Source organism: Lipotes vexillifer, unplaced genomic scaffold (assembly GCF_000442215.2).
Source record: "Lipotes vexillifer unplaced genomic scaffold, Lipotes_vexillifer_v1.1 scaffold155, whole genome shotgun sequence".
NCBI lineage: Eukaryota > Metazoa > Chordata > Mammalia > Artiodactyla > Lipotidae > Lipotes > Lipotes vexillifer.
The window spans coordinates 2717440-2729957 of NW_006779813.1; positions in this window are offsets into that span (position 1 = coordinate 2717440).

Sequence of the window (12518 nt, forward strand, 5' to 3'; positions counted from 1 at the left end):
TAATCTTGTTAGCTTGCTTTCCCTACCTACCTTCAAGTGTTCATGAATGTGTGAAATGAGCTGAAGCATCTTGTAAATGGAAATGAGTTAAATAGACTAGAGTTTTCACAGAGTCCAGAAGACACTGGGTACTCAAGAAATGCTTGCGGGCTGTAGGTGGAAGAGAATATTCGTATATTACTATAGTATATTTGCATTTTCTGACCCCCAAACTCTCTAGTCCTTCTTAACTGCATATTGGACATATCCACTTGAATTCCTCAGATTCAATATCCAGCATGATATTCCTGTAAGTGAGTAGTGCCCTATTCTAACTAATTTGCCACAGTAATTTACATTTAATAGGAGCGTCTACATACATGAATGTTATCTGTCTCCTAGGATATTTCTCACCTTTACAAACAAAGCATAAAAATATCTTTTTTGCATAGGTTCAAATAAATATCTCCGATAGCTCCTTGAAATATAACTCCAAATCTAATGAAGTGTACCATCATGTACCTGCTGCAGACTCAGCGACAATAAAGCTGAAAGTGAACAAGGAAGCCAGGTAGATCTCTGATCATTGCAAATCATGACTTTGAGGTACTAAAAAAATGCCTTTTAAGTGTAACACAGGAAATATGTTTCTTTAAAATTCATAGAGCTTCTCCATTTCTTTTAATTTTATTAATTTATTAATGTGTTTTCCAAACTAATTTATGCATATCAATAAAATTATTTTGAAATATGTATAATCACTAAGTAACAACAGCCTCCCATATAAGTCCTAATGCAAAAATTGATGTTTTCTGGTTCCCTCTGCTGTTAATTTGACATAATACGTCTATCTGTTTTGTTTTGTTTGTTTGTTTTTTTAACATCTTTATTGGGGTATAATTGCTTTACAATGGTGTGTTAGTTTCTGCTTTATAACAAAGTGAATCAGTTATACATATACATATGTCCCCATATCTCTTCCCTCTTGCATCTCCCTCCCTCCCACCCTCCCTATCCCACCCCTCCAGGCGGTCACAAAGCACCTAGCCAATAACCCTGTGCCATGCGGCTGCTTCCCACTAGCTTTCTACCTTACGTTTGTTAGTGTATATATGTCCATGCCTCTCTCTCGCCCTGTCACACCTCGTCTATCTGTTTTTATCACTGACTTTAGTTGTTTTTCTAGGTTCTGGAGATATTCAATTTTCATTCCCCCCCGCTAAAATATTTCCCCATGAGTTTTAGGCCATCTATTGGCCGCTTTCCCTCAGCTCAGTAAAGACTCAGGGACAGTGTCTGCCTAATCCCCTATCACCATATAAATAGGCAATAAAGAATTTACAGCAAGGGCAAACCGTATGAGGAAAATATTTAAAAGATCATTAAAGTAATTATTCCCTGGAAGCCAACGTAATTGTTTTAAAATCAGATTTCTAGATCAGATGGCTATCGAATGAGTGTAAAGTTGAGAGAGTTAAGCACCAAGTATGTCTTTGACATGGCATTTAGCAGTCTTTCAAAAAGGTGGTTTAGATTTCATTGTGAAATCATACAGATGAAACAACATACATCATATTATTGGGTTTACCACTGGGCTGAAGGTAGAGGTATACATTTCACCCCTGGTTTGCTTGACTTTCTCTGAGTCACTGGTCAAGTCAACTTTCTTGATAGCTAAGTTTTTAGGTTTCCTGGTTTATATTGTACTTGTCACCCACTCAGGGAATCTCTAGCTAAGGAAGAGGAAACCCAACTTGGTTCACCGAGGCTCCTCAGTAACTATATACTTTCCCACCCCACTTTATGTATGCATACACTTCAGACAAGCTCATTTTGGTCCTGTTGACCAGGAATTTGTGACACCGTGGATGGACCCACAGTAGCTCTCACCACTGTAAATAAACCTTCTGTGCTACAAATGGGAGGAGCCTAGGACAGAAAGGAACACTAAGCAGCCACATCTTCCTCACTGGTGTAAAGACTTAATGAGTAAAGAATGTTTGGGCTTCCCTGGTGGCGCAGTGGTTGAGAGTCCGCCTGCCGATGCAGGGGACTCAGATTCGTGCCCCGGTCTGGGAAGATCCCACATGCCGCAGAGCGGCTGGGCCCGTGAGCCATGGCCGCTGAGCCTGCGCGTCCGCAGCCTGTGCTCCGCAACGGGAGAGGCCACACCAGTGAGAGGCCCGCGTACCGCAAAAAAAAAGAATGTTGAATAAGATACTTGGGAAATACAGGATACTATGTAAGTGCCAAATTATCAGAAAGATTACTTATTGACAAAACCTAAGTGTCAATACACAAAACCTCAGGATGTGATGATTTATGTATTTATCGCCAATAAAGATGTAACTGAAACCCTAGTGTTAGCTGATTAAATTACATTGGAAGGTGTATTCATTTTCTATTGCTCTCATAACAAATTACCACAAATTTAGTGGCTTTAAAACAACACAGGTTTATTATCTTATAGTTCAGTAGGTCAGAAGTCTGCCTGGGTTGACTAGTTTTTCTGCTCTGGGCCTCACAAGGTCAAAATCAAGTTTCTGCCAGCGTAGCTCTTACCTGGAGGCTCTGGAGAAGATTTTTCCAGACTCACTAAAGTTGCAGGCAGAATTCAGTTGCATGCAGTCATGGAATTGAAGTCTCCATTTCCTTGCTGGCTGCTGGGGATCATTCTCAGTTTCTAGAGGCTGCCCACGTCCCCTCGTTCATGGCCTCCTTCATTTTCAAAGCCAGCAACAGTGGTTGGTCTTCTCAATCTGCAAATCTCTTTGACCTGTGCTTCTGCCTCGTCTGCTAAATTCTCTGCTTTTAAGGACTCATAGGATTAGATTAGGCCCACCTGGAAAATCCAGAATGATCTCTCTCTTTAATTACATCTGAAAGTCCATTTTGCTATATACAATAACATAGTCACAGGCTCCAGGCATTAGGGTGTGGGCATTTTTGGAGGCCCTTAGGCAGGCCACAGAAGGTAAATTATAATGACTAAGTCATTCTCTGGGATCTGGTTTGTGTGCATCTCCTTTTTAGCATGACTAGGAAGAGGCAACATGTTTGGGAGGAAATTCATTGTATGATGTTTCCAATGGCCACCTCATCTATGAGTCACTTTCCAGTTGAGAGCAGAGTTCAGCAGCCTTTATAGTCTATTTATTCCTAGTGGACCTGTCAGGGATCAGGGTCATTCAAATATGCATAAGACCAAACAGAGGATGTGCTAATTGAGTGAATTTTGTGGGTTTTAGTCTCTGAAACACTTTAGTGTTATTATTCAAGAAACTCAATATCCCAATCTCTGTCTTTGGTGCCCACACTGATGTAAAATTAAATTGCTAAAGAGGATTTTTAGTTGATAACTTGTAGAGTAAAATAAAAGTTGGCAGCTGTCCAGACAGAACTTTTAGTTTCTGTATGACATTGGTTTAAACAGTGCTTCTGACACTAGATCTTTTGTGCCTCTTGAACTCAGATGTACCAAAACACTAATGAAAATTTCTATCATTAAACTAGCTTGAGAAATAGAAATGAATTTACTAGAAGGTAAGCTCCCTAAGGACAAAGATGAAGGATTTTATTCACTGATATATTCTAAGGTTCTAGCACAGCATAATCATTCAGGCAATATTTGTTGAATGGATGAATGAAGAATGAATAAAAGAACGAAATAAGTGTTATCATCACATGCAAATTAAATGAATCTGAACAATCTGCCATGACCTTGATTTTCTGTGTTTGTTTGTAAGGAAGTTAATCTGATATCAAAATAAATGCACATAAGGAGAAATCTTTAATGGAGGTCTTTGCATAATTGTCTTTTTTTTTTTGCGGTACGCGGGCCTCTCACTGCTGTGGCCTCTCCCGCTGTGGAGCACAGGCTCCGGACGCGCGGGCTCAGCGGCCATGGCCCACGGGCTTAGCCGCTCCGCGGCATGCGGGATCTTCCCAGACTGGGGCACGAACCCGTGTGCCCTGCATGGGCAGGCGGACTCCCAACCACTGCGCCACCAGGGAAGCCCCATAATTGTCTTTGTATTTATTTACTTTTGGCTGCCTTGGGTCTTTGTTGCTGCACGCAGGCTTTCTCTAGTTGTATCGGGCGGGGGCTACTCTTTCTTGCAGTGCAGGCTTCTTATTGCAGCGGCTTCTCTTGTTGCGGAGCTCTAGGTGCGAGGCTTCAGTAGTTGCAGCACTTGGGCTCAATAGTTGTGGTTCGCAGGCTCTAGGGTGCAGGCTCAGTAGTTGTGGTGCACGGGATTAGTGGCTCTGCAGCATGTGGGATCTTCCCGGACCAGGGCTCGAACCCGTGTCCCCTGGATTGGCAGGTGGATTCTAAACCACTGCACCACCGGGGAAGCCCTGCATAATTGTCTTATTGAAAACTTATTATAGATATACTATTACAATATGACAACCTCTGTGACTATGTTGTAAACTGAATTGGCCAAACGCATGAATGAAAAAGTGTTTGATGATACTCAGACTCTGAATTATATTTGCTAACAGGATGAATCCAGGCTTAAACATTTTTCCAACACTCCGCTGTGTTCATTATTTCAAATCTCTGTGTCTATAAAACTATTTCCCATAACTCTTAAATGTGGCAAAATTTCTGTTTTAAAAATGCATGGAAAAGGGAAATAAATTGAAAGCAATATGCTAAAATATTAATGGTGATAAGGCCATGGATGATTATTTTGTTTATAATTATAAATAAATACTATGAGCATATGAGCACATTTTACTCTTTATAGCCAGAACACAGTATCTTCCACCAAAGAGCAAAGTCTTAGCACCTCCCTTGACTCCACTGACACTGTTTCCTAATGGTCAGTAAGGTGGTAAAAGAGGCAAATGGATTATTTCACAGACATCACAGAACTGAGATGTAAACTATAAAAAGAAATAAATCAAGATTTGATATGCTAATAAAATTTTTCATAGCTTACATATCCTTTCACATTAATTTTTATGTTAATGTTTTATATATTCAAAACAGTTGTGAGTTGGATGAAAATAACTACAAGATAGAAGGAATTAGTCAATGATTTTAAGGACTTGTATGTCTTAAGTTCTATGAATTTGACAGATTCCTACAAACTGGCCAGGAAAACATCCACAAGGCAGGCAACCGGGTGACTTTCCACTCATTCTGCTTCCCAACCCCCAACCCCTTGCATCTGGTAAAGTGGAAAAAAATTACTGTACATTCTTCTGGGGGAATCCTTGCTTTCTTTTTTGGGCATTCCACTATGGAAGTCTGTATAAATAGAAAATGATTATCAGAAAATCAAAGGTTTTAAAGTTTACAAAATCTTCTCACCAGTACAGATTGAAGTTTGCATCCTTCAAGAGTAAACAGAGTGTGAGAATTTGGATTGTGAGGCAGTTACAGTAAGGTAGAGTCTGTGACTGGCTTCCGTGCAGAGTAAACTGGCTAAAGTTGAAGGGGAGGGCACGAGAGGGTCGCCTCCTTCCCGAGACTCATCAGCAACGTAGAGTTGTTGTGTCAACAGGGAAAAGTGTCAGACTCCAAGAGTCACAGCCACTAATGAAAGGGTGTAATCCACACATCCTTCTGTACAACTGCTTGGAGCTTTTAAAATAATGAAGTGGGCAGTTCATAGGTTATAGTTCATTCTGTTTTTGAAGAATGATTGTAAAAACTAACAAAGCCACACAGAAAAAAAAAAAAACGCTTATGAAACCAAAAATATGACCTGTACACACTTAAATTGTATATTTGCTTTTCTCATAATCTTTAAAGGATTTAAAAGAATGTTTACACCCTAGCTTCTGACCATATATATTTTTCAGGGGTCTTCAAACAGAAGGAAATATTTTGAAAAACTGTGAATAAAATTTGATATGGGATGCATTTAACAGCTGGAAGGATTTCACACTTAGAATCCAATTTACAAAGCTTTGTAGCTGGCATTATTTCAACTCTAGTCCTGGAAGTCATAATTTCCCAAAGTTTTTTTCTTGACTTGAAAATTATTTCTGTAAGGAACATATATCATTTCAAAAATGAAGTTATCATAGCTGACTTTGGCCAGGCATAAATAAATAACTTCAAGAAGAAACATCTGAGAGCATTATTCACTCCCACTAAAATCCAACCGTCCGTTTCAGTTCTTAATGTTCAAAATTCTTTCTTTGCAAGCAAACAATCTATGCTTTTACATTCCCTAGCCTTAATTAACAGAATAAACTGGCTACTTTGTTAAAAAATCAAATACAGAATTTCAACATGATAAATAGCAATAATAAAGAATAGAAACCAGCTCAATTTTGTTCTAATTGTGTGTGTGCTTTGAGGGTGATGTAAGGGGTGGTTAGAATAATAGTGAGATGAAGATGAAGAGATTCGGAGGAACTGGAGTGGGTTTGTTTTTACTTGTAAGAATAAGGAAGGAAAAGAATGGTAGGGGAACTATATTCAATATCATGTAATAGCCTATAATGGAAAAGAATCTGTAAAAGAATATATATTTTGTGAATCACTTTGCTTTACACCTGAAACTAACACATCATAGATTACTTCAATTTTTTAAAAATGGTAAAAATAAATAAATAAAAATAAATGGTAGCCCAAGAGACAGCAGGGAAGTAAACACACCCCATGCAGCTATTGGTAGTATCACCTGGTTTGCTCTGTCCCAGGTCCTGTGCTGAAAACTAGAAGACTGATGGACAGTGAGAAAAGGGGACACTGTATTCTTCCCTTCACAGGCTTTTCTTGGTGAGGCCTCCAAGCCAGAGCTTCCCTTTATGCATCCAGACTTCTCTAGATTCAAGAAAAGGGAACAAAGCTTGGAGTCCCTTTTCAAATTGTAATTTGATGCAGCTCCAAAGAAATTACAAAATTGCCCGTAATACAACCATCATCATGAGGCATCAAGTTTTCTCAGCCTCGCCTGTACTCATTGAAACTTCTCACTTTGGCTCCATAAACCATTCCCTATTCAGGATTCCATTTTGAACCTCACATTATGGCATAAATTTGGCTTGCTTTCATTTGTTTTAGCAACTATATTCAAGTGCTTTCTTTAAAGAAATTTTGAGGTTTTAATCTTATGAGAAGTACCATGGGGTGGTGGAAATGGCAAGTATCTGAGAGTCAAACAAAATGCTTGTGTCCTGGTGCTGCAATTTACTAGCTGTGTGACTGAGCAAATTACTATGCCTTCTGGGATTCAAGTTACTCATTTGCAAGGTATTGTACTAGATTATGGTAAAGATATAGTACTATACAGCTGAGCCTTGAACAATAAGTGTTTGAACTGCTGGTCCACTTATACATGGATTGTTTCTGATAAATATAGAAACTGTTTTTTTTATTTTACAGATCTTTAAATTAACTAAGTGTGGGAAAAAGTTTGTGTTCAATTAGAGATCACAATACGTGGAATCAAAAGAACCAGTATTTGGCAGAAATAGATTCACAGATATAGAAAACAAACTATGACTACCAAAGGGGATAGCAGGTGGTAGGGGAGAGATAAATTAGGACTTTGGGATTAACATACACACATATATAAAATAGGTAAACAACAAGGAACTACTGTATAGCACAGGAAACTATACTCAATATCTTGTAACAATCTATAATGGAAAATAATCTGAAAAGATGATAGGTAGATAGGTAAATAGATAAATAGATAAGATATAGATATGTATAACTGAATCACTTTGCTGTACACTTGGAACTAACACAACATTGTAAATTAACTATACTTCAGTTAAACAAAAACAAAAAAAGAACTAGTGTTTGCCCCTGATTCTATCCAAACCATTTCATCTTCTGCTGTGGGAGTCGTGTATCAGTTCCTTTGTTTTTGAGGCAGACATAGCAATACTCAAATTTTCAAATGTGTAGTGGTCAGCACCCCTAACCTCTGCATTGTTCAGGGGTCAACTGTGTATATTTCATATATATGACATACACACCCATGAGATAGCACCCAGAATAATTCAAAAAAGATGATGAATTTTCTATAAATCAGTATTTCTAATCCTTTGTCTCGTCAATGCTGCAACAAGATTTCAAGTTTTGTAAAGAGTCACTAGAGAATTATAAAAATAATTTAAAATTTTACTTTAACATTTAAAAACCTGGCTGTGTTACTGTAGCTCTCATTTTGAAAGAAATAAGGCAACAGAACTAAAGCAAACATCAGTGTCAATTTTATACCAGTTGTTGAAAGTATCGTATAAATTGTGTAAAAGAAGTGGTCTAAAAGATACATTTCTTATGGAGAACTGAAGATGGGACCACTGAAGCCCTGTTTGATTGCAGGGTAAGGTTTGGTGTTTTTTATTATGGCTGAAGTCCGGTCCTATTATGAGTTGTGTTGAATATCAAGAAAAGTATAATTATTCTATATCCTGAACCTGCCCTTTTGCAACTGGTACAAAGCTGAAGGCCTAGAATATTTCAAAATATTATCTCTTGTCACTCCACCACTCACTTTAAACAAGATCTCTGGCCACAGGCCTAATTAAATACATGGAAATCTGTTGTGCCCCTAGTGATGTTCTACTTAATTCCTGGCCAGACACCATGAGCTGTACCATGAAAACAAGTTTACAGAGTAGGAACACGGACTTCTGGGAAGATGGCGGAAGAGTAAGACACGGAGATCACCTTCCTCCCCACAGATGCACCAGAAATACATCTACACGTGGAACAACTCCTACAGAACACCTACTGAACGCTGGCAGAAGACCTCAGACCTCCCAAAAGGCAAAAACCCCCCACGTACCGGGGTAGGGAAAAAGAAAAAACAAGACAAAAGAATAGGGACAGTACCTGCACCAGTGGGAGGGAGCTGTGAAGGAGGAAAGGTTTCCACACACTAGGAAGCCCCTTCGCGGGCGGAGACTGCGGGAGGCGGAGCGGGGAGCTTCGGGGCCGCGGGGGAGAGGACGGCAACAGGGGTGCGGGGGGCAAAGCGGGGAGATTCCCGCACAGAGGATCAGGGCCGACCGGCACTCACCTGCCCGAGAGGCTTGTCTGCTCCCCCTTCAGAGCAGGCGCGGCTTCGGTCGGAGCGCAGGGAGAGGACTGGTGTTGGCGGCATGAACACAGCCTGCAGGGGGTTAGTGCGCCACGGCTGGCCGGGAGGGAGTCCAGGGAAAAGTCTGGACCTGCCGAAGAGGCAAGAGACTTTTTCTTCCGTCTTTGTTTCCTGGTGTGCGAGGAGAGGGGATTAAGAGCGCTGCTTGAAGGAGCTCCAGAGACGGGCGCGAGCCGCGGCCAAAAGTGAGGACCCCAGAGACAGACATGAGACGCTAAGGCTGCTGCTGCCGCCACCAAGAAGCCTGTGTGCGAACACAGGTCACTATCCACACCCCACTTCCGGGGAGCCTGTGCAGCCCGCCACTGCGAGGGCCCCGGGATCCAGGGACAACTCCCCCGGGAGAACACACGGCACGCCTCAGGCTGATGCAACGTCACGCCGGCCTCCGCCGCCGCAGGCCCGCCCCGCACTCCATGCCCCTCCCTACCCCCCCAGCCTGAGTGAGCCAGAGCCTCCGAATCAGCGGCTCCTTTAACCCCGTCCTGTCTGTGCAAAGAACAGATGCCCTCCGGCGACCTACGCACAGGCAGGGCCAAATCCAAAGCTGAGCCCCAGGGAGCTGTGAGAACAAAGAAGATAAAGGGAAATCTCTCCCAGCAGCCGCAGAAGCAGTGGATTAAAGCTCCACAATCAACTTGATGTACCCTGCATCTGTGGAATACATGAATAGACAACAAATCATCCCAAATTAAGGAGATGGACTTTGAGAGCAAGATTTATGATTCTTTCCCCTTTTCCTTTTTTTGTGTGTATGTGTATGCTTCTGTGTGAGATTTTGTCTGTATAGCTTTGCTTCCACCATTTGTTCCAGGGTTCTATCCAACCACTTTTTTGTTTTTTGGGGTTTTTTTCCTCTTAATAATTATTTTTTTAGTAACTTTATTATATTTTATCTTACTTTATTTTATTTTACTTTATCTTCTTTCTTTCTTTTTTTTCTTCCTTCCCTCCTTCCTTCCTTGCTCCCTCCCTCCCTCCCTCCCTCCTTTCTTTCTTGCTTTCTACTTCTACTAATTCTTTCTTTCTACTTTTTCTCCCTTTTCTTCTGAGCCGTGTGGATGAAAGCCTCTTGGTGCTGCAGCCAGGAGTTACTGCTGTGCCTCTGAGGTGGGAGAGCCAACTTCAGGACACTGGTCCACAAGAGACCTCCCAGCTGTACATAATATCAAACGGCGAAAATCTCCTAGGGATCTCCATCTCAACACCATCACCCAGCTTCACTCAACGACCAGCAAGCTACAGTGCTGGACATCCTATGCCAAACAACTAGCAAGACAGGAACACAACCCCACCCATTAGCAGAGAGGCTGCCCAAAATCATAATAAGTCAACAGACACGCCAAAACACACCACTAGACATGGACCTGCCCACCAGAAAGACAAGATCCAGCCTCATCCACCAGAACACAGGCACTAGTCCCCTCCACCAGGAAGCCTAGACAACCCACTGAACCAACCTTAGCCACTGGGGACAGACACCAAAAACAACAGGAACTATGAACGTGCAGCCTGCAAGAAGGAGACTCCAAACACAGTAAGATAAGCAAAATGAAAAGACAGAAAAACACACAGCAGATGAAGAAGCAAGATAAAAACCCACCAGGCCTAACAAATGAAGAGGAAATAGGCAGTCTACCTGAAAAAGAATTCAGAATAATGATAGTAAAGATGATCCAAAATCTTGGAAATAGAATGGACAAAATGAAAGAAACATTTAACAAGGACTTAGAAGAAATAAAGATGAAACAAACAATGATGAACAACACAATAAATGAAATTAAAAATACTCTAGATGGGATCAATAGCAGAATAACGGAGGCAGAAGAACAGATAAGTGACCTGGAAGACAAAATAGTGGAAATAACTACTGCAGAGCAGAATAAAGAAAAAAGAATGAAAAGAACTGAGGACAGTCTCAGAGACCTCTGGGACAACATTAAATGCACCAACATTCGAATTATAGGGGTTCCAGAAGAAGAAGAGAAAAAGAAAGGGACTGAGAAAATATTTGAAGAGATTATAGTTGAAAACTTCCCTAATATGGGAAAGGAAATAGTTAATCAAGTCCAGGAAGCACAGAGAGTCCCATACAGGATAAATCCAAGGAGAAATACGCCAAGACACATATTAATCAAACTGTCAAAAACTAAATACAAAGAAAACATATTAAAAGCAGCAAGGGAAAAACAACAAATAACACAAAAGGGAGTCCCCATAAGGTTAACCGCTGATCTTTCAGCAGAAACTCTGCAAGCCAGAAGGGACTGGCAGGACATATTGAAAGTGATGAAGGAGAAAAACCTGCAACCAAGATTACTCTACCCAGCAAGGATCTCGTTCAGATTTGATGGAGAAATTAAAACCTTTACAGACAAGCAAAAGCTGAGAGAGTTCAGCACCACCAAACCAGCTCTACAACAACTGCTAAAGGAATTTCTCTAGGCAAGAAACACAAGAGAAGGAAAAGACCTACAATAACGACCCCAAAACAATTAAGAAAATGGTAATAGGAGCATACATATCGATAATTACCTTAAATGTAAATGGACTAAATGCTCCCACCAAAAGACACAGATTGGCTGAATGGATACAAAAACAAGATGCATATATTTGCTGTCTAAAAGAGACCCACTTCAGACCTAGATACACATACAGACTGAAAGTAAGGGGATGGAAAAAGGTATTTCATGCAAATGGAAACCAAAAGAAAGCTGGAGTAGCAATTCTCATATCAGACAAAATAGACTTTAAAATAAAGACTATTAGAAGAGACAAAGAAGGACACTACATAATGATCAAGGGATCGATCCAAAAAGAAGATATAACAATTGTAAATATTTATGCACCCAATATAGGAGCACATCAGTACATAAGGCAAATACTAACAGCCATAAAAGGAGAAATTGACAGTAACACATTCATAGTAGGGGACTTTAACACCCCACGTTCACCAATGGACAGATCATCCAAAATGAAGGTAAATAAGGAAACCCAAGCTTTAAATGATACATTAAACAAGATGGACTTAATTGATATTTATAGGACACTCCATCCAAAAACAACAGAATACACATTTTTCTCAAGTGCTCATGGAACATTCTCCAGGATAGATCATATCTTGGGTCACAAATCAAGCCTTGGTAAATTTAAGAAAATTGAAATTGTATCAAGTATCTTTTCCGACCACAACGCCATGAGACTAGATATCAATTATAGGAAAAGAGCTGTAAAAAATACAAACACATGGAGGCTAAACAATACACTACTTAATAACGAAGTGATCACTGAAGAAATCAAAGAGGAAATTAAAAAATACCTAGAAACAAATGACAATGGAGATACAACGACCCAAAACCTATGGGATGCAGCAAAAGCAGTTCTAAGAGGGAAGTTTATAGCAATACAAGCCCACCTTAAGAAGCAGGAAACATCTCGAATAAACAACCTAACCTT